The sequence below is a fragment of the Gopherus flavomarginatus genome, chromosome 11, assembly GCF_025201925.1.
Source record: "Gopherus flavomarginatus isolate rGopFla2 chromosome 11, rGopFla2.mat.asm, whole genome shotgun sequence".
NCBI lineage: Eukaryota > Metazoa > Chordata > Testudines > Testudinidae > Gopherus > Gopherus flavomarginatus.
The window spans coordinates 21,545,417-21,566,138 of record NC_066627.1 but is presented as its reverse complement, the minus strand read 5'-3'; the positions used below and the strand labels follow the sequence as shown (position 1 = coordinate 21,566,138).

The 20,722-nt window shown below is 43.2% G+C and overlaps 1 protein-coding gene across 8 annotated transcripts in view; it reads right to left on the bottom strand.

Moving 5' to 3' along the window:
* PHF20 (PHD finger protein 20) overlaps positions 1–19,630 on the bottom strand; it is a 182,105-nt gene extending 162,475 nt beyond the window's left edge. For 3 of the 8 annotated variants that reach the window (XM_050918586.1, XM_050918592.1, XM_050918594.1), the window contains exons 1-4: positions 19,517–19,626; positions 14,770–14,828; positions 9,636–9,682; positions 4,925–5,061 (exon numbers count right to left, since the gene is read on the bottom strand). The gene's annotated coding sequence lies outside the window, so the exon portion shown is untranslated. Of the gene's footprint in view, positions 1–4,924; positions 5,062–9,635; positions 9,683–14,769; positions 14,829–19,516 lie in introns of all 8 variants that reach the window. The other 5 variants (XM_050918593.1, XM_050918589.1, XM_050918590.1 and 2 more) reach the window with 5 other exon arrangements.
* Between the last annotated feature and the right edge of the window lie 1,092 nt (positions 19,631–20,722).

Below are 20,722 nucleotides of genomic sequence, written 5' to 3'. Positions count from 1 at the left end.
TAGCACCAGGCCCAGTGAGGAAGACAAGACAAGAAATAAAACCAATTCCTCAATTAAAAAAAATAAAAATCCCACGAACAGATTAAATGTCCCGTTAACAATAGGTAAGTAGCACTTGGTAACACCTATATCTGTAGGTGTTTGTCCATTTTCTCTTTTAGGTTGTAAGCTCTGAGCCAGGAGCTGTATTCTACACATTGCCTAGTATAATAGACCCTAGCACTACCAGAATACAAGTAACTTAACGTCTACCTGCCTCTGTCCTTCTTTCCAGGTAGGTATTAGCACAGGAATATGGGTGATAGCACTAAACAGCTCCAGAAGTGAGGTGGAGGCTGTCATAAACAGATAGCTAAGGGTTAATGTCTCTTTCACCTGGAAAGGAGTAACCTGAAACACCTGACCAGAGGACCAATCAGGAAACAAGACTTTTTCAAATCTGGGTGGAGGGAAGTTTTGTGTGTGAGTCCTTTGTTCTTGTCTTGGGTCTGTCCCTCTCAGCTATGGGAAGGATTTTTCTGTCTCCTGCTTTCTAATCTTCTGTTTCCCAGTTGTAAGTACAGAAAGGACAGTGGTTTATATGTTTACATGTGTGTAGTTGCTGGAGTGTTTTGAATTGTTTTCTTTTTGAATAAGGCTGTTTATTCATATTTCTTTTAAGCAATTGACCCTGTATTTGTCACCTTAATACAGAGAGACCATTTTTATGTATTTTTCTTTCTTTTTACATAAAGCTTTCTTTTTAAGACCTGTTGGAGTTTTTCTTTAGTGGGGAACTCCAGGGAATTGAGTCTGTGCTCACCAGGGAATTGGTGGGAGGAAGAAGTCAGGGGGAAATCTGTGTGTGTTAGATTTACTAGCCTGACTTTGCATTCCCTCTGGGTGAGTGGGGAAGAGAGATTAGCTCTCGGTACTTCTGTTTTCCAGGACTGGAAATAGGGAGGGTGGAATCCCTCTGTTTAGATTCACGGAGCTTGCTTCTGTATATCTCTCCAGGAACCCAGGGAGGGAACACCTGGAGGGGGGAAGGGAAATGGTTTATTCCCCTTTGTTGTGAGACTCAAGGAATTTGGGTCTTGGGGTTCCCAGGGAAGGTTGTTGGGGGGACCAGAGTGCCCCAAAACACTCTAATTTTTTGGGTGGTGGCAGCTTTACCAGGTCCAAGCTGGTAACTAAGCTTGAAGGTTTTCATGCTAACACCCATATTTTGGACGCTAAGGTCCAAATCTGGGAATATGTTATGACAGAGGCAGAAGAAAGTCCTATCCTGTCCTAGTCCAAGGTAGGAACTGGACAGACCACCTGTCATTCTGTGAGGTAACATTTGCCACACTCAATTTTCAATCTTAAGAACACTGGAACTGATCCTGGAATTAGGATGAGCTGGTAAACTGAGATTTATAATAGACAGCCAGCTTACCCAATCATTCCTCAGAGGACTTGGCTAACCTTGTGAAGAAATAGCAGTCAAGATGCTGAGCTGCCTAGTGCCTATGTGAATAGTGAATGGCAGTGTTCTATAAGCAACTATCAGGAATAAAGGCTAGAGAAAGAAGAAATTTTACTGTGTGTATCTAACATTCAGAAGTGGTGATTCTGGGTTTCTAACTTCAGATAACTTAAAGTGGCTTGATAGTGGGTAGATGGCTCAGCAGTTAGGGCTTTAAGTCTATACAGTTTCATGTAACTATTACAGTGTTGGAGGACGGGGGGCGGAAATTACACACAAATAAGATTAAACTCTCTCAAGGAAAGAGGCCTTTTTTTTATATATCCAAGTATAATTTAACAACTTGTAAAATGTTTACCTCCATTCTGTTAGGAAGTTTTTCCTGAGATTTAATCTAACTGAAAGAACAGTAGGACAATGAAACAGACTTCACAGGGAGGTTGTGGAAGCTCTTTCATTGAAGGTTTTCAAAAGGAAGCTGGATAGCCACCTGTCTTTAGATGCAACACATCCTGCATCTTGGCAGAGGGTTAGACTAGACTAACCTTGCAGTCCCTTCTAACCCTATGAGTCTACTCAGGAGAAAGAGTAGCACACCAGAAAAAGGCTAACACCATCAAATAGGACACAGCATTTCCAAGAGATATAGGTGCAGGAAACATCACTAAGTAGTTTAGATGGGTTTAGATTATAACCTATACTTTGTAACAGTAACAAATGCAAATATCAAGATTTCATATATAGCACAGAAGGAAGATCATATTTTGGGCCAATTTCCCATTCCACCTAATAAATACGTACCGCATTAAACTTATCCATGGTTGTTTCATCACTTCCCTTTGGAGACTACCCCAATACTGCTGGATTTGTTATTATGTCAAGCAACACTAAAACAATTGCCAGAAATTTGCCTCCATGCACAAAAGGCTATACTGTGCTGTGAGGGTAAATAGTAAGAGACAAATCTACAATGAGCGTATTTGGTATAGCTAAACACTGCTCTATTTTAAAACCTAGGTGAGTGTGCTTATAGGTAGCCAAAGCTTTTTAATTAAATTAATGCTCTGCGCTAGAATTTTAGTCCTCCATACATTTAGGACGCAGCGTCTGAAATGTTTAATAACCTCAAATAATTTTATTATTAATTCCTAACTTCATGTTAACATTTCAGTTGTTAAGAATTACTGTATGTCAGAGCAGCTGCACAACTACACACATTTACAGCAATTTACAGGGCTGCAATTAACAAGAGTGGTGTTCTCTGGAGTCCCTTAGATGAGGGAGTCACCAGCTGCACAGGTTTGGGCATTTCAAGAAAAGTTTTCCACTGGTATAAGACAGCCACTCCCACCCAGCCCTCAACATGCAGTATGATGATATAGGCAGAAGATCCATTTGCAACATGCTACCAACCTAGGGTGACTAGACAGCAAGTGTGAAAAATCGGGACGGGGAGGTGGGTAATAGGATCCTATATAAGAAAAAGACCCAAAAATCAGGACTGTCCCTATAAAATTGGGACATCTGATCACCCTACACCAATCACTCACTGCCCCACCCTCAGTGTGGAGGGAGCCCTATGCTTCTTGCTGGTCAATTTAAATGCCTATGCCTACAGAGTATTCCCCAAGCTGGTCACTGTCCTCAGCTGCAATAAGCAAATAAAAGACAGTGTAGATTTCTGGACTGCTCTTGAGGGTGAGCAGCATCCCTAATCTGCCCCCTGTGGTAACCCACATTCTGGTGCCTGGCCCTGCAGAACATACGTGGAGGACAAAGATGGACACATCTGATGGGATGGTGGAAGTGGTACTCTTATATGGCTCCAGCTCCCTTGTGTATACTGGGTCTGGGACCAATCGGTATGATCGCCTCACAAAAAGGCCCCGAGGCAGCACAAAGATCCAACCAGTGAGTGTGCAAAACAAGGTTTGACCTTCTTCACCTGCAAGGCCCAACCCAGGTTACTTCTTGGTTATCACTAAAAGCATCGCTCTGTCCTGAGTCCAACCAGTGGCCTCAAGTTATCAAAACAAACATTTATGATTTAAACAATTCCCAGGTTCTAATCTGGAAATACATTCAGATTGGTTTTTATTGTATTAGTTACATCACTACAAATAGCAACATGACATACTTTACGTCGACAGCAACTCTAAAATAAGTTTGACTTTTAAGCCTACCCGTCACTTAGAACAGCTGCCATTATTTCACTATCAGCCTCAAATGCAACTACTGCTATTCCCACAGGCATACTCTTTTCATGGCATTTTAGTAAGACCAAGCCCAGGGTAACTTTGTAATCATAAAAGAACTCAAGAATGTCATTAACTGACACACCAAATGGCATACTTTGCACTTTAATGGCAGTTGACTCTGGCTTCCCAAAAGCCCTTGGGGCCCACTTAAATTCTTAACACCACTATCAAAGCAAGGAGATCACTTAACTAGGCCCATTCCCAGAGTTCCGAGATCCACCTCCAACACTTCATATTCCACTCTGTTTACTAGGACCACTTCCAAACCCTGGAACACCAATACCTGAACCAGGAAAACCACTTCCAATTTGGTCTGCAAATAAAGTACACAGAACTACCTGCTAATGTACAGTTAATCTGCGAGCAGGCTAATACAGAGTAGTCATACCCCAGTTTGCCACAAACTAAAGGTTTGTGTTAAGAAGTCCTTCATCTGATCCATTTCCATGATTTCAGTACTGCATCTGCATATGTACTGCATCAACTCAGAGCTCAGGAAAAGAATCTTTTCATATCAGATTTCACTGAAAGGGTATTCCATGAACACTGACATTTAAAAGAAAAAAGTGATAGGAAGGGGTTTCGCACTACTTTTGAGAATTCATCTGAGGCTTTATAGGATTATTGAGAGAAACACTGGATTCAAACTGTTGCTCATATTCACTATTCCGGACCCATTTATTCTAGTATGTAAAAGGTGTTACAGCTGGAGGTTTCACAGACCTTCCTGGTATCACTGATAGTACAGAAGGAGCCAGGGGAAATGGAGGAACAAGAAGCAGGGCAAGTACAGGACATGGAACAGGTTTAGGGGGACTAGAAGGCATTGGTGGCAAAGACAGCATACCAGGCACTGGTGAAGGTGTATAACTGAATTAAATGAGGGGCTAGCAAAGGCAGCACCAGGATTTGGAATGCATTTCGCATACTGGCCATAAAGAATGTAGGTTATGCTTTGGTTGCCTTTAATGCACAAAAGTAGCTGCAGTTCCTACACCAAGTACTGTTAGAATTTGATACTACAGTAGATAACTTTCCTGTAGCACTGAACATAGAGCTAGGTGGTGATCAGACCTGCTGGTGGCATCTCTATCATGTTTTATATTTGTCATACAACTCAGCAAGAGTTACTTTTGACTCTTTAATGGTACCACCTGCGCCCACCATAAACACATCTTGCATCTTCCTCGGTAGCAAAAAGTGAAGAACGCCTCACCCAATTCACCCCCTACAACACGCAAGTCCCATCAGGAATGGTCAATCCAGAGAAGTGGTGAATGTCCATGGTCCCCCACCACAATCAGAAAACCATGCAAATGGATAACCACAGCCATGCTGTCCTGAAATGCATACCTGCAGATGAGAAAAGGCAACGTCTATATCAGACAACTATTTATGACACAATGTATTCACCTAGACACCACCTAATGTTTATAATCCTAAAGACCTTGTGACAATTAAGCGTAAAATTTTCACATGCACATAACACAGGCTCCCTAGTCCCATCAAGAGTAATTTAGACACCCACTGAAAGCCAGTTGAACTTAAGCTCCTAAATCATATCGGTGCTTGTGAAAATGTTACCTTAAAGTATATTATGCCTCCAAATCCACTTTGCAACTGTAGAGCAGTTTACTAACAAAAGAAAACCTTTATTTAATGACAGTTAGGGTTGCATCAGAAGATGACTAGGAATGGCTCACCCAGCCACTGCCTCTCTTGCAAAAGTGTGGCATCTCAAAACGTATGAAGGTTAGACTGGTGAAAACCTTATTTTTTTCCATAGCAACTTATAGATGTGATTCCTGGGAAAATAATGCTGCTGAAAAAAGAAAAACTGAAGTCTTTGAGATGTGGTGCTAGCAAAGACTTGAGCATCTTATCTTCTGAGATGGAAAAGACACAATTGTGTTAGAAGCATTACTGGAGAGAAGCTAACTCATCAGAAATCAATAGGCACACATTTATGTACTCTGGTCACATCAGGCATACAGATGGAAATAATCTTCAAGAAAGGTACCATGGAAGGAATGGTGGCAGGTATTCACAGTAGGGGAAGCCTGCAATGTCATTCGCTTCCCAAAACACTCCACAGCTTCTTATGCACTTCTTGAAATGGACTACACCCAGGAGTAGCTGCAACAGTCAGGTGTGTGCCTGTGCTCCAGCAGCCAGATTTTGCCGGCTGTGTCCCTTGTCCCTGCTGGCATGAAGCACACCTCTTATTGCATGTTGTGCCATAAACTGAAGCATGTTTTGTAACCATGCAATTTATTAAACCAGAGTTTCTTTGCTTTTGAAGAAAATGAATATAGTTATCGGTGAGGTTTGAACCCCGTATCTTCAGATCCCCAATCAAGACATCTATCACTTGAGCTAAACAGTAACAAGAAACAATCAAAGCAGTAATAAGGATAATTAACTATCTGAATAAACTACCAAGCATATGATGGATTCCCCATCAGTTCATCTCCAAAAGATTAACTCTGTCCAAACACAAGTATTGGCTTGATGCAGTAATAACTTGGGGAAATTTTCTCACCTGTTCTATGCAGAAAGTCAGACTAGATGATCACAATAGTCACTAATGGCTTTAAAATACCATTAATCTATTGTTATCCACTCTGTGAGCTAGCCACTAGAACAGGATGCCACATATTTTGCCTGGGAGTTACACAATTAGTTGCTAAAGAGCAGTAGGATGTTGATATCATTAATCCTGGGTATCTATTCCAGGATCTGGAAGGAAGATGTTATCTAGTGGTTATAGACAGGATAGCTAAATCCATAGATTTGGCACATTCATTCTGAGAGGCAGTGAGTCTCAGTGAGTAAGGTCTGGTCTACACTACGCGTTTAAACCGATTTTAGCAGCGTTAAACCGATTTAACGCTGTACCCGTCCACACTACAAGGCCCTTTATATCGATATAAAGGGCTCTTTAAATCGGTTTCTGTACTCCTCCCCGACGAGAGGAGTAGCGCTAAAATCGGTATTACCATATCAGATTAGGGTTAGTGCGGCAGCAATTCGACGGTATTGGCCTCCGGGCGGTATCCCGGAGTGCACCACTGTGACCGCTCTGGACAGCAATCTCAGCTCGGATGCAGTGGCCAGGTAACCAGGAAAAGCCCCGCGAAATTTTGATTTTCATTTCCTGTTTGCCCAGCGTGGAGCTCTGATCAGCACGGGTGGCAATGCAGTCCCAAATCCAAAAAGAGCTCCAGCATGGACCGTATGGGAGATACTGAATCTGATTGCTGTATGAGGAGACAAATCTGTTCTATCAAAGCTCCGTTACAGAAGACGAAATGCCAAAGCGTTTTAAAAAAAATCTACAGGCTACACAGTGCTGCGTGACAAGCGTAACAGGAAGCCAGAGACTCAAATGGACACTCAGGGAGGGAGGGAGGGGGTACTGAGGACTCCAGCTATCTTACAGTTCCCAGCAGTCTCCGAAAAGTATTTGCATTCTTGGCTGAGCTCCCAATGCCCGTAGGTTCAAATACATTGTCCAGCGTGGTTCAGGGAATAGCTCGTCAATTTACTCCCCCCCCCCCCACCCCAATGCGAAAGAAAAGGGAAAGAAATCATTTCTTGACTTCTTTCAATGTCACCCTATGCCTACTGAATGCTGCTGGTAGACGCGATGCTGCAGCAGTGAAGAGAAGTATCCGCTCCTCTCCCCTCCCCGGTGCAGACGGTGCAGTAGGACTGGTAACCGTCCTTATCAACCCGTGAGCGCTCCTGGCTGGCTTCAGGTGAGGCTGGCCGGGGGCGCCTGGGTGAAAATAGGAATGACTCCCGGTCATTCCCAGTAGATGGTACAGAACGGCTGGTAACCGTCTTCACCATATCAACTGGGGGCTGAGATTCAATCAGCCCCCTCCCTTTCATGTGAAAAGAAAAGATTCTGTACTGCCTGGACTATCATAGCAGTGGGATGCTGGGCTCCTCTCCCCCACACTGCTTAATGTCCTGCCTGGACTATCATAGCACTGGGAGGCTGCCTCCCCCTCATTTTATGTCACTAAAAACTCAGTGTTTCTTATTCTTGCATTCTTTATTACTTCATGACACAAATGGGGGGGGACACTGCCACAGAAGCCCAGGAAGGTTGGGGGAGGAGAGAAGCAATGGGTGGGGTTGTTGCAGGGGCACCCCCCGTGAATGGCATGTAGCTCATCATTTCTGCGGGATCTGACACAGAGCAGCTGTACTCTCTGATACACTGCTTCTCTAGTACATTTGCCCCATATTCTAGGCAGGACTGACTATTTTTAGAAACCATAAAGGAGGGATTGACTCGGGGAGTCATTCCCAGTTTTGCTTTCGCGCCCCCGGCCGATCTCAGCCAGGGGCACCCATGATAGCAGCAGACAGCACAGAAGGACAGATAACCGTCATCTCATTGCCAAATTACACTGGCAGCAGACGGTACAGAACGACTGGTAACCATCTCTGCTATCATGCAAAAGCAAATGAATGCTGCTGTGTAGCGCTGGAGTATCGCCTCTGTCCGCGGCATCCTGTACACATACGGTGACTGTAAAAAAAAAAAAAAAAAAAAGGCTGAACGGGCTCCATGGTTGCCATGCTGTGGTGTCTGCCAGGGCAATCCAGGGAAAAAGGGCGCAAAATGATTGTCTGCTGTTGCTTTCACGGAGGAAGGAATGACTGACGACATTTACCCAGAACCACCTACAACAATGATTTTTGCCCCATCAGCCACTGGGCTCTCAACCCAGAATTCTAAGGGGCGGGGGAGACTGCGGGAACTATGGGATAGCTATGGAATAGCTACCCACAGTGCAACGCTCCGGAAATCGACGCTAGCCTCGGACCATGGACACACACCACCAAATTAATGTGCTTAGTGTGGCCGCGTGCACTCGACTTTATACAATCTGTTTTATAAAACCGGTGTATATAAAATCGGAATAATCCCGTAGTGTAGACGTACCCTTTGATTTGGATCTACTGAATTTGGAACCCGCTTACTATCCTGCTTATCACAGACAATGTGAACTCTGTTAACCTACTTGTGTAATGAGGAAAAATGATTGTATCTGCCAGTCCTTCTAGAACAAGGTATGAGTGCCTGCTCAGTAAAGGACTCCAGTTTCCAGAAATATGAACAGAAATCAGGTGAGACACCAGAATTCATGGTCCCCTGACTCCCAGGTCAGTTTGCCTTCCCTAAACTACAGGATATTTGTGGGGAAGTCAACCTCTTCCTTCCCCTCCCTGCCTCTTACCCTGACGGGGGAGGGAAGGACACTTGAGAACTATGAATGCAGGGACTGGGACCATCTGGAAGTGAAGACTAAGGAACAGGAGGTATAATCCATCAAACAAAAGGAATTCAAAAATAAAAAATCGTCCTCTCCTTGAATTGCGAAGAGTGATTTAAAACGAAGGTGTACTCACCACCATTTATGGAATTTTGTTTTAAAATCTCTTCAGAAATATATTAAATGTTTGGCTAAACTGAAGTTATTTGTTCTAATCTTATGTCAATACTTTCTAGAAGTCCCACAATGTGAGTGTGAATTAAAAATGCAAAGCAGAAATCCTTAAAATCAAGCTTGCCTGTTCAATTTTACCAAGAATAATATGAGTTAGGTGAAATTTTTTTTCTAAATAAAAGCGTTAGAATACACAATGAATAAGTTAACTACTACTTCTGTATTATTCAAACTGCCATGATGTCTACAAAAGCAAATCCGCATCTGAAACAATGTACACGTCATATTAAAAATGCCAACATTATTTGTTTGATTTGGGAGAAATATTAACTGACAGATCTTTTATGGTAAGACTATAAAAAGAGTCAAACTAAGTATTTATTATAATTCTGAAATTTAAGAGCAGTACTACTGAATTGTTATATAAAAGAGCTGTACTTATGTGATTATAATACTCACCTAGAAAAGACCTATAGTTGACAACATTTCAAATGTTTAACCTATGACTGCAGGAAGGAAAAAACAGTCATATCAGTGCTATAACAAAGGTATTTTAAAGTTCTGAAAAACAGTTACCTAAAGAAGTAACTTTTAGTCCCAAAATAATACAGCTAACACCTTCAGGAACTCCTAACTTTTAAATGTGAAAGTACTGTAAATATTGAGGCTTAGTAACTGTCCAGTGCAATCCTTGTTAAGAGACATACGATGTATATACCTTTATTTTGTATTTGTATGCCTTTAAATATCAGAAGTCTTACACTAATTACTTTATCTTTTACCAAACAGAAGTTGTTTTGTCCACACTGCCTCTCAGTTGGTGAGCCAACCACCGCAGAAGAGCTTTGGGAGCATTAACTAAAAGCTTAATTACTACAGAATACCTATCTTCCACCCTTGATCTTTGTGCAACCCTCCCATTGTTACTAGTTAAAATTCTGCTGTGTACTAAACAGGAGTGCAGGGTCTTAAACTTGTATCCTGAGCTATACTTTTAAAATGGAATTTGATTCTTTCCCCACAATGAGTTTGACACTCCTTTAATCTAATCTGTTCTCACATACTCTGTATTCTAAATACCTGTTTAAATCATCCAGTATTTCAGTCCATGTCAAGAGAATTTGTACAGCAGCAAACTCTTCTTAAAGCAATTCTTTTTCTCCCTTCCTGCAGCAACTCCCTACTTCAGTCCCCCCTATACTTCACTCCCACTGTCTCACAGATCTCATCTGCTAAAGCGACCACCAATTAAAGATTACATTTGAAGTGTCACTGTTTGGACTTCTACAAATTGATGACAGACAGATATGGCAGCTAAACAGACTCAATGACCTGACAGTAAAGGTGCGTTTGCTTGAGGTGTAGGAGACAGGCACTTCTGAAAATTTTATACCAACTTCCATGTTCAAAAGTGAAAGAGATTCAGGAGCTTAAGTCACTTAGTCACTTCTGAAAATTTTACTGAGTCCAGAATTTTGGGGACAGGAGTTTTCAATGAACCAAGCCCTTGTTTAGTGGCCAAGATAGAAGATCTTTCCACATCATCCTAGAGAGAGATCTAGTAAGTGGTTTCCTACTTGTAGGAGAATGTTCTGTACTTCCTCAGAGCAGCGTCTCTCAGTATTATGCTCAGCCAGTCAAACTTCCATGTTCCACAGAGACTTGGGGTGATGGATCCTCCCCTGATTTTGAAAGAGAACATCTGGAATGTTCAGGAGTGAGAGAGGTCATACAGAGAGCTGGATGTAGCAGATCCATGACCCAGAACTGTCTCACCAAAGAAGAAGCTGTGAAAGTCACTGTGGCTGTAATTTGTCTCATCTTTCTGGTAACTGAGGATGAACAGAGCCAGTGGGGAAGTCACACAAGACTGGACCAAGAAAGGCATCTGGGAGAGAACCTAGACTTCTTCCCCCTTCCTCTGGGGCAGAATAGGCAGCACGTGTTTTGCCTCCAACCAGAATAAGACTACCTGAAGAGAACCTCACCTACAGAAAAGGATTTTCAGAGAATCTTCCATAGATCACACATGATGAGCTGTGTACTGCCTGATGCAGTAAACTGCTAGGCTATTGCTCGCTCCAATGTCTGTGAAGGGCTGTCATGTTTAGCATCAAATAACGCCATCAGCTTCAAAATTTGATTGCTTTCTGACACAGAGGGGAGAGAAGATCAAGATTTATGTATTGTATCTAAAGACTAACACTTCAGAAAAGGAAATAAATTTGTAAGCAAAACTGCCCTGTGCTTTAATATATTTATGTGAAGAGCTGACTCAAGACCCCAGACCTTGAGTGTGCAAAATGATCGAAGTGTAATCCCCATCCTTATGTGGTAACATCTGTTACCTGTATCGCTGAAGAAAAAAGGAAAGCGAAAGCGCACCCCTTTGCAGACTGTCTCCAGGTTTATCCACCACCTCATAGAGGAAAGGATGGCAGCAACAACGAGACCCTTGTCCATATGGGACTAAGGACTGGAATACTGTCTTCAGCGAATGTTGGAAAGGGTGCAGATGAAGTCTAGCAAGAGTCCAAGGACACCCTCATCAATCAGCACAGCTACCCCGCCAAGCTACTTTAACTGCAAGTTTTCAAGTAGTTTGTATCCTCTTCTTCCACCAACTGCTCCATAACTGGTGTTCAATAATTCTGTGCAGTCTTGCAATGCCCTATAATCACTGCAAGGACACCAATTAGGAGTAATGTTTCATAAGGAGACAATGATAGCAAGATGGCCCTGAATCTGGGTTAAGGTCCTCATCAGGAACCTTCCACTCTTCCTAATGAAACCTTTGGCCAGTCCATTAGTAGACCTGACTTGGGAAGAAGTTCCAGGTAATCTCTGAGGAGACCTAATAGTGAGGCACTCTTTCAGGAAAGGTAGGTGGAGCACAAATTTCCTGGTAATGCCATGATACCACCCTCTGGGGATGCCCCTGGTGTAGGTGTAGGACTGGGAAAGTTAAGAGGACCATCAGATTATCTAAAAGGGGGAACTGTACAGTGGGCTTCAAATGTCAATTCTGGATGACTGCAAGAATGACCGCAACCCCTTAAGTGGATTTGTACACGCAGGAGTTCCAAGAATGCCACAGAGGAAGAATAAATGAAGTCAAATGTGATGCAGATCTCCCCAGATTAGGGAACATTCAGATGGCATGATCAGAGATTCTCAGCATTAAAGGCACCAATGTGATCAGTACTGGTAAAAGGAGTATCAGCACCTAGACAGATGACATAGGAAAAGAGCCTGGTAAATGCCTCCAATGCAAGGGATGATATAGCACTGAGGCAAATGATGCCTTGGAAGCCCAGGCCTCCATGGCATAGGCCAATTCTATGTCTAGTCCTGAGATGTGATGCCCAGGACAGTCATAAGTCCTTTTTCTTCTTCCCTGGAAGAGAGGACGATAACTGGCACCGAGTCACCTTTCGAGCAACATTCTGTTCTGCCTAAAGAGCTCAGTGCCAAGGTCAATGTGGAAACGAGAGCCAGTGCAGAGTGCACAGATACTAATGTGCTTGGCTTTGGGGACCATGAGCAGATCAGAGAGGGAGCTAACCCCACTACACCCATCCCAGGGACACAGGATCAAATGTGTTGAATTCTGGCTTCCGGGAGCACTAAAGGAGCAAGACCCCTTAGTGGAAGTAGTTTGATGCTCGGAATCTGATGCCACCTTTCCTTACCATTGATGGGACTGTCCCTAGCCCAGAGGATCCTGTTATAGAAGGACCACCAGAGCGGATATCAATTAGGCACATTCCCTTCTCTTGCAGAACAAGAACTGAGTGTTGCCACTGCAGGAGCAACAGAGTTTGCAGCCCAAGGTTTTAACATGAGCCACAAAGTGAGAAAACAAGTCATGGTGCTCGCCAAGCAATCAACAATCAACAGAGGAAAAAGAAAAAATGCCACCTACAGGGTAGATATTTTTTCTTTGAAAATATACAGAAAAACTAGCTAAAGGAATACAAAGCGGGACAGGTCTTTTTTTTTATATAAGGAAATCTGTGAGGCAAATTTGCTACAAGGAGCAGGGAAGACACTGATGAATTCCAATTCACTGCCATGGGTGGTAAAGGAACAGAGCAGTAACAGGGGGCCAGCACTCCCCTATATGCCCTCAGGTGGGGAGGGATGCAAAGGCATATACAGTGCATGTACAGACTCAGACAACACCAGCAAAATGTTTCAAACCTGTGAACACATGGATGCACACAGGAGCAGCAATATTACACTCAGAGCTGTAGCTGTTAATCCTGCACGTCCCTATTAGCTGCCACTGTTACCTACACTGACTCAGTATCCTAAATTACCACACATGCTGATAAAATAGGATCACCTAGGCATTTCAAAGAGGAAATATTTACAAGGACAACACTGGCACAGAATCCACCATCACCAATAGGAATTAAATTTACGAAGACAAACTATACACAGATGCAATTTTTATTGATTATAAATATTTGATTAAAAAAAACCATAGAAATGTAGGGCTGGAAGGTACCTTAAGAAGCCATCAAGTCCAGCCCCTTGCATTGTGGCAGGACCAAATAAACCTAGATCATCCCTGACAGGTATCCATCCAATCTGTTTTTAAAAACATCCAGTGATGGGGACTCCATAACCTCCCTTGGAAGCCTATTCCAGAGCTTAAACTATCCTTATAGTTAGAAAGGTTAGATATTTGGAAAAACTAAGTTTCTCTTATTGCAGATTAAGCCTATTACTGCTTGTCCTACCTTTGGCAGACATGGAGAACAACTGATCCCCATCCTCTCTGGTATACCCCTTAACTTAAGTGAAGACTTATCAGGTCCCCCAAAGTCTTCTTTCAAGACTGAACATGTACAGTTTTTTCACCTTTCCTCATAGGTCAGGTTTTCTAAACCTTTTATAATTTTTGTTGCTCTTCTCAAAACTCTAATTTCTCCATATCTTTCCTAAACTGTGGCACCCACAACTCAGCACAGTACTACAGTTAAGGCTTCACCAGTACCAAGTGGAATAATCACCTCCTGTGTCTAACGTATGACACTCCTGTTAATACACTTAAGAACTATATTAGCCTTTTTCCTAACAGCATCATGTCATTGACCTGTATTCAATTTATGATCCATTAAAACTCCTAGATCCTTTTGCAGTGCTACCACTTAGCCAGTTATTCCTCATTTTATAGCTGTACATTTGATTTTTCCTTAAGTGAAGTACTCTGCACTTGTCTTTATTGAATTTCATCTTGTTGATTTTACACCAATTCTAAAATTTGTCAAGGACATTTTGAAATCTGATCCTACCCTCCAAAGTGCTTGCAACCCTTCCCAGTTTGGTGTCATCTACAAGCTTTTAAAACTTACTCTCCACTCCACTATCCAAGTCATTAATGAACACACTGAGTAGTACCAGACCTAGTACTGACCGCTGCAAGACCCCACTATTTAAACCCTCTCAGTTTGACAGCAAATCATTGATAACTACTCTTTGAATAAAGTCTTTCCATCAGTTGTGCATCTACTTTACAGTAATTTAATCAAGACCACATTTCCCTAGTTTGCTTATGAGAATATCATGAAGGACTGTTAAATACCTTACTAAAATCAAGATCTCACATCCACAGCTTCCTCCTTTATCCACTAGGCCAGTAACCTGTCAAAAGAAGGAAATTAGTTTGGTTTGCCACGATCTGTACTTGACAAATCCATGCTGGCTATTCCTTACAAACCTGCAGGTGCTTACACACTGTTTAATAATTTGTTCCAGTATCTTTCCAGGTATCAAAGTTAGGCTACTTGTCTATAATTCCACAGGTCCTTTTTGTTCCTTTTAAAGACTAGTGCTGTTTGCCCTTCTCTAGTCTTCTGGGACCTCACCTGTCCTTCAGGGAATTCTCAAAGAAAATTACTAACGGGTCCAAGATTGCTTTAGCTAGTTCCTTGAGTACCCCAGGATGAATGTCATCAGGCACTGCTAGCTTGAATATATCAAATTTCTAAATATTCTTTAATCTATTATTTCCCTGTTTGACTTGTGTTCCTTCCCCCTTATTGTTAATATTAATTATGCTGAGTATCTGGTCACCATTAACCTTTTTAGTGAAAATTGAAGCAAAATAGACACTAAACACCTCAGAGTTTCCTTGATATCATCCATTATTAGCTCTCCTTCCTTCCTTCCTTCATCTCCTTTGTCTTCTTCCTCTTGCTCCCAATGTATTTAAAGAACCTCTTATTACCTTTTATGTCCCTTGCTAAGTGTAACTCATTTTGTGCCTTAGCCTTTCTGATTTTGTTCCTATATACTCGTATTATAAGACATGTGTTGGTCTTAATATTCATATTATAGGTGTCGAATACATAACTACTGATGTGTAGACAAATACAATGAAATCTTAAAATCAAAATCTTTTGCAAAAACTAATAAAATAAAGAAAAACATCCATTTTTGCAAGGTAAGTAGCAAAAGTTAAGACAATCCTGTAGGCAACCAAGCAGAACAAACTTTTAGATTACAATGAATAAAGGCGGTAAAACTAAATAGATGCCACACAAACAGCAGCAGTCTACAACGAACTATGCACTAAGGCAGCTCAAGTCTGAGACCATATACTATGCTGAAGCATACAATATCCATAAGTGTGCAAAATTTGATCTCTTCTGTTAAATGTGTCACTTGAAGACTTAGTAGTTTATGATCATTGCTCCTGAACAATTCAAGTCACAATTATGCCCTAAGAACACAGATTAACAGGCAGAATTAATGTTACACAAAATCTGACATATCCAATTTGCTTTTACTTTTCAGGGTATTACTTTCTCAATTTAAGTTTCAATTCCTCAAACTCTACTTGTAAAATTTTACCCTTTCGCTTATAGTATACAGTTCTAGTGATGACTGAGCGCAAACAATACTTTTTGCTGAGCAATCACTCCAAAAATTACATATATTAACATCCTTAGAAGGGCCACGAAGAACAGTTGAAGTTAAAAATAAATCCACACACTAGAGACCCATCACTTTGCAACACCACTTGTCTCCACACACTACTGAAACACTCTCATGTGAACTCATACCTCCTAGAATGAAGGCTACAGACCTACAAATCTAATTACAACCCAATATAAAATTCAGGTCCATGTCATATTGCTTAAAACTCAAGATTATTAAAGTTCTATTCTGAGGACTCACAAGTGACCAAGAAAATTGGAAGATTTGACAGAACTTTTGTCAATATCCAGGCTTAAAGAACTCCAAGTAACTATTCATCAGCAACTACTTGATAGCCCAAAGTACTGTATAGTGTGAGAAATGGTCTCTCTGGGAGAAGGTATGTTAAGAAAAAAGTGAATATGTGACAAGGGTTTAAGTTAATTTCATTTCTTAGGACGTTTCAACACAGGCTGTGCCTATTAGGAACAAATACTGTCTACATCAGGGGTAGGCAACCTATGGTATGTGTGCGAAAGGCGGCATGTGAGCTGATTTTCAGCGGCACTCACACTGCCCGGGTCCTGGCCACTGGTCCGGCGGGATCTGCATTTTAATTTAATTTTAAAGAAAACTTCTTAAACATTTTAAAAATCTTATTTACTTTACATACAACAATAGTTTAGTTATATATTATAGACTTATGGATCCCAGAATATCAGGGCTGGAAGGGACCTCAGGGGCCATCCAGTCCAACCCCCTGCTCAAAGCAGGACTAATCCCCAACTATTTTTTTTTTTTGCCCCAGATCCCTAAATTGCCCCCCCCACCCCCCATTGAACTCACAACCCCCTGGGTTTTGCAGGCCAATGCTCAAACCATTGAGCTATCCCTGGCCTGTGAACAACAGAATTTAAAAGAGGGTAGGATAGAGGGAATGTAAATTGAACTCCCACAAATTAGATTTTGGATCACTTGGATTAAGTTGATCAATACACCCATCTCCAGAACAGAACCAACACTTTAAAAAAAAATCTTCATTTAAAAAAAAATAAACACCAGACAACCCCAAATCAGGAGGACATTGCTCTGTGCTTCCAAACAGCAATATACAACACACAAAAAGATGCAACAACTTGACCACTTTTCCACCAGAACTCAGCTATTTCAGTACAGATTTAGAACAGATCTTTTGTGCACAAGCAACATTTCACTAAAATAATCCCAGGTCACCCAAAGCATTTCTCAAAAACTTTCAGTTGTGAACTTCTGTACAATTATCCAGAAACTAAGAGACTAATAAAAATATGTTGAGGTAATACCTATGGCATGACAGAGACATGTTCTGCAAAACTTCACATACCACCCCAAGCCATCTAGAACATGGATGTTTGAATCTACCCAGTCTCGTGTATAACTTTATTTTGGATCAGTGTTGTGATTTTTATACACAAATTCAAATTATTTTTCAGGATCTGCATAACATTTGCTGCTGCATATATTAATTTGGGGACATGGAGCTACTTATCCACAGTCAAGCTGGTTCCCAAAAGTGAGGGTTCTCAGCTGGTTCTCAAAACTGCCCATAGTGAAATGAGATGTATTGCTTTCCCATATAGCATTATCAATACACTTTAATTCGGATCTAACTATGTGTGTTTCTAGACTTTCTTGAACAGATTCAATTCTGCCAGATGTTCCAGTGAGTCTGTAATCCAACTTTTTTTGGGTGGGGATATAAGCAATGATTTGAACCCAGGCTCTCTAGCACTGAGAACTCAATACAGATCCACTTTACCTATTCGTCTGAAGTAGGGGGTGGAGCAATACTCAATTCCAGGAACAGAAAGTAATACTGTACAACAAATATGTCTGAGCTTTCCTCCCTTTAAACATAACTAAATGCATTTTTCTGTGGACTTATTTTGAAAACCATTTTCTTTATTTTTACCAAGCCTATGCAAAGCTGAAGTGGTAGCCAGCTAGTGAACCAACTATTAGGAGGTTAGTGATTAAAATAAATGCCAGTTTTTGTAAACATCTTTCAAAAAGTCATATTCCTTATTTTTGTGATAAACAGTAAGTTTCCTATTAATTTTTTTGCCTTCTTCTCCTTAAGAACAGATGGACATTCTCCTTAAGAACAGATGGACATTTTATAACCTTTCCAGAACAGCTTCTGTTTCACCAAGGCCACACGTTCACTTTGATGTCTCACCTCACAGTAGAACAGAGCAGGTTTCTTGTAAAGCCAACAATGCTAACAAAAAGTATATTAGAGACCCACAGCCTACAGGCACTCTCACTGAAAGATGCCCACAACTGTCCCATACCCAACAATCTCTGGTAACCACTCTGTCTAAAAGAAGCTGTTTGTTGTATTTGCTATTATTGAGAAGTGGGTCTATTCAAACCAGAAGGAATTAGAGTGAAGACATGCCAGGATCCTCTGACACACACCAACTCGTGAAACAACGTGAACCACAAAGGAGAATTTGATTGCCACAAATGCTGCAGTCAGCTTACCAAGTAAGAAGTGTTGCGTTTACACCTTGCATCCAGATGGCCTATAAGGGTACAAACATCAACATCACAACCTTAATCGTGCCATTGCTTTTATTTCTGCCCCCTCCCAAAGGCACACAAGCTTGACGTTAATTCGTGGTCACTGTCGCAGCACAACACTCGTTGCACACACTGAGGGAGCCATCGCTCGTGTCTGCAAAGCGACCCCGAGACGCTGGCACGTTAAAGGCGAGTCAGTATCCAGCTCACTCCTGTTTCCCATCCTCCGCTCCGAGGCCCCTGGAGCCAAAGCCCCGCGCCGGGGCTCACAGCCAACAGCCCGGAGCACAAAGAGACGGGAGCCGCCGGGCTGTCTGCGAGAAGAAAACACGGCTCCGCGATCACGGGCACTCCACGCCCACCCGAGCGCGCCGCCTCGACTCGCGGCGGCCACAAGTGCTAGCGGAGGGCGGCTGCACTACAGACGGCGCTGGGCGTCTCCGCGGGCTAAGCCGGGGACCCTTCCGGGCCCGCTCGCCTCGCGCCGCGCGGGCCCCGCCAGCGCCTGCGCTGCAGGGCGCAAATACTCACCTCCCCCGCGTGGGCCGCTCCGAGCCACGCAACTCAGAGGCCGGGCTCTGGCCCCACGGCCCCGGGCGACAGCGGAGCCCTGTAAGCGCGGGCGGAGACACGGGCACGCTGGGGCCCGCGCCCCAGCCTGCGGCAGGAGCCACCCAGGCCTCGGGGCCTCTTCAGCCCACTCCCTGCCCCTCCCCCCTTTTGTGCGGCTCGGAGGACACGCTCCGTGGCGGGCCCGGCCTCCCCCGAGACAGGGCCCAGCCGCGATGGGAGGGGGCCGCTGAGGGGCGGGGCCGGGCCCGGCCCGGACGCTGCCGGTTTCTTACCGAGGAATCTGTGCGGAACAAGGGTTAGAAAGGGGCTAATCGCCGCCCGGGCCCCGCTCCCCGCGCGAGCCCAGCGCCACCGACCGAGCAGCGCCACAAAATGGCCGCCGCGGCTGAGGCGCCGCCGCGAGGGTGGAGGGGGCTGGCGCGGGATCTCAGGGGAGGAGGCGGGGCCAGTAGGCGAGGGGATGGGGCGGGGTAGAGAGAGTGGTCCCGAAGAAAGGGCGGGGACTTGGGGAGGCTCAGGTGAAGGGGCGGGGCCTGTATTGCGGGCAGGAAGGGGCGGGACAGAACGCTCACACAGGTCTCCTTTTCCCTCCCTTTTGGGCACGTGTTAGGCAAGGTCCCTCCCTTCTGTGCGGTGTCTGCTGCTCCCAGAAGTACTTGTGCATCCAGAAAGGCAGCTGGCATAGTCTCAGCCAGTACTAGCACCAGCAGCCCAAAACACTCTGACCTCATGATACCACAAGCCTGACAGTCCTGTTTCCTTTGCTTGTTACCCCAAAGAGATTGGCCAAAGAGCCACCTTGTACCCCAGATACGTCAGCACCCCACATTCCCTGAAGACACAGGGCCCTGGGACTTCTAAGTGCATGAGACACAGGACCCAGAGTCCCCACCTGCACCATAAAGGCACTGACCCAAAAGACTCCTTCCACCCACCAGGCTTTGGGTTTTTCCTGTCGTAAATAAATTCTCACTCATACTTGTATTGTTTCACAATCTAGGTGTTAGGGCACAGAAAATGGACAAAAAAGACAAAGTGAGAAGTAGGTTGGATGAAGACAGCTAAAAAAATAAGAAATTTTGCTGAGGTTCTAATTAGCAGAGCAAAGGGGTCAAAGTCTCAATAAGTTAGTTGATCTGTCAGATAAAGTCCCACTACGTGGTGAAAGGCCTTAAAGGTAAAGACAAGATGCTTAAGTTTGAAGTAGTAGAGGAGGGGAACCCAGCGGAACAAATTAAAATAGGAGATGATATGGCTGGCGCATGGAGCAAGGAACATAATCCCATCAGCAGTGTTTTGAATAGTCTTCAACCAGGAAGAGATTACAATAATCAAGACATTAGATAATGAGGCCTGAATAAGAGCCTTGGTTGGCTGGACAGATAGAAAAGGCAGAATTTTAGAAATATGTGGAAAGAAACAACAAAAATCGGACAGGGCCTAGATATGTGCATCATGAGAGAGGGTGAAGTTTAATA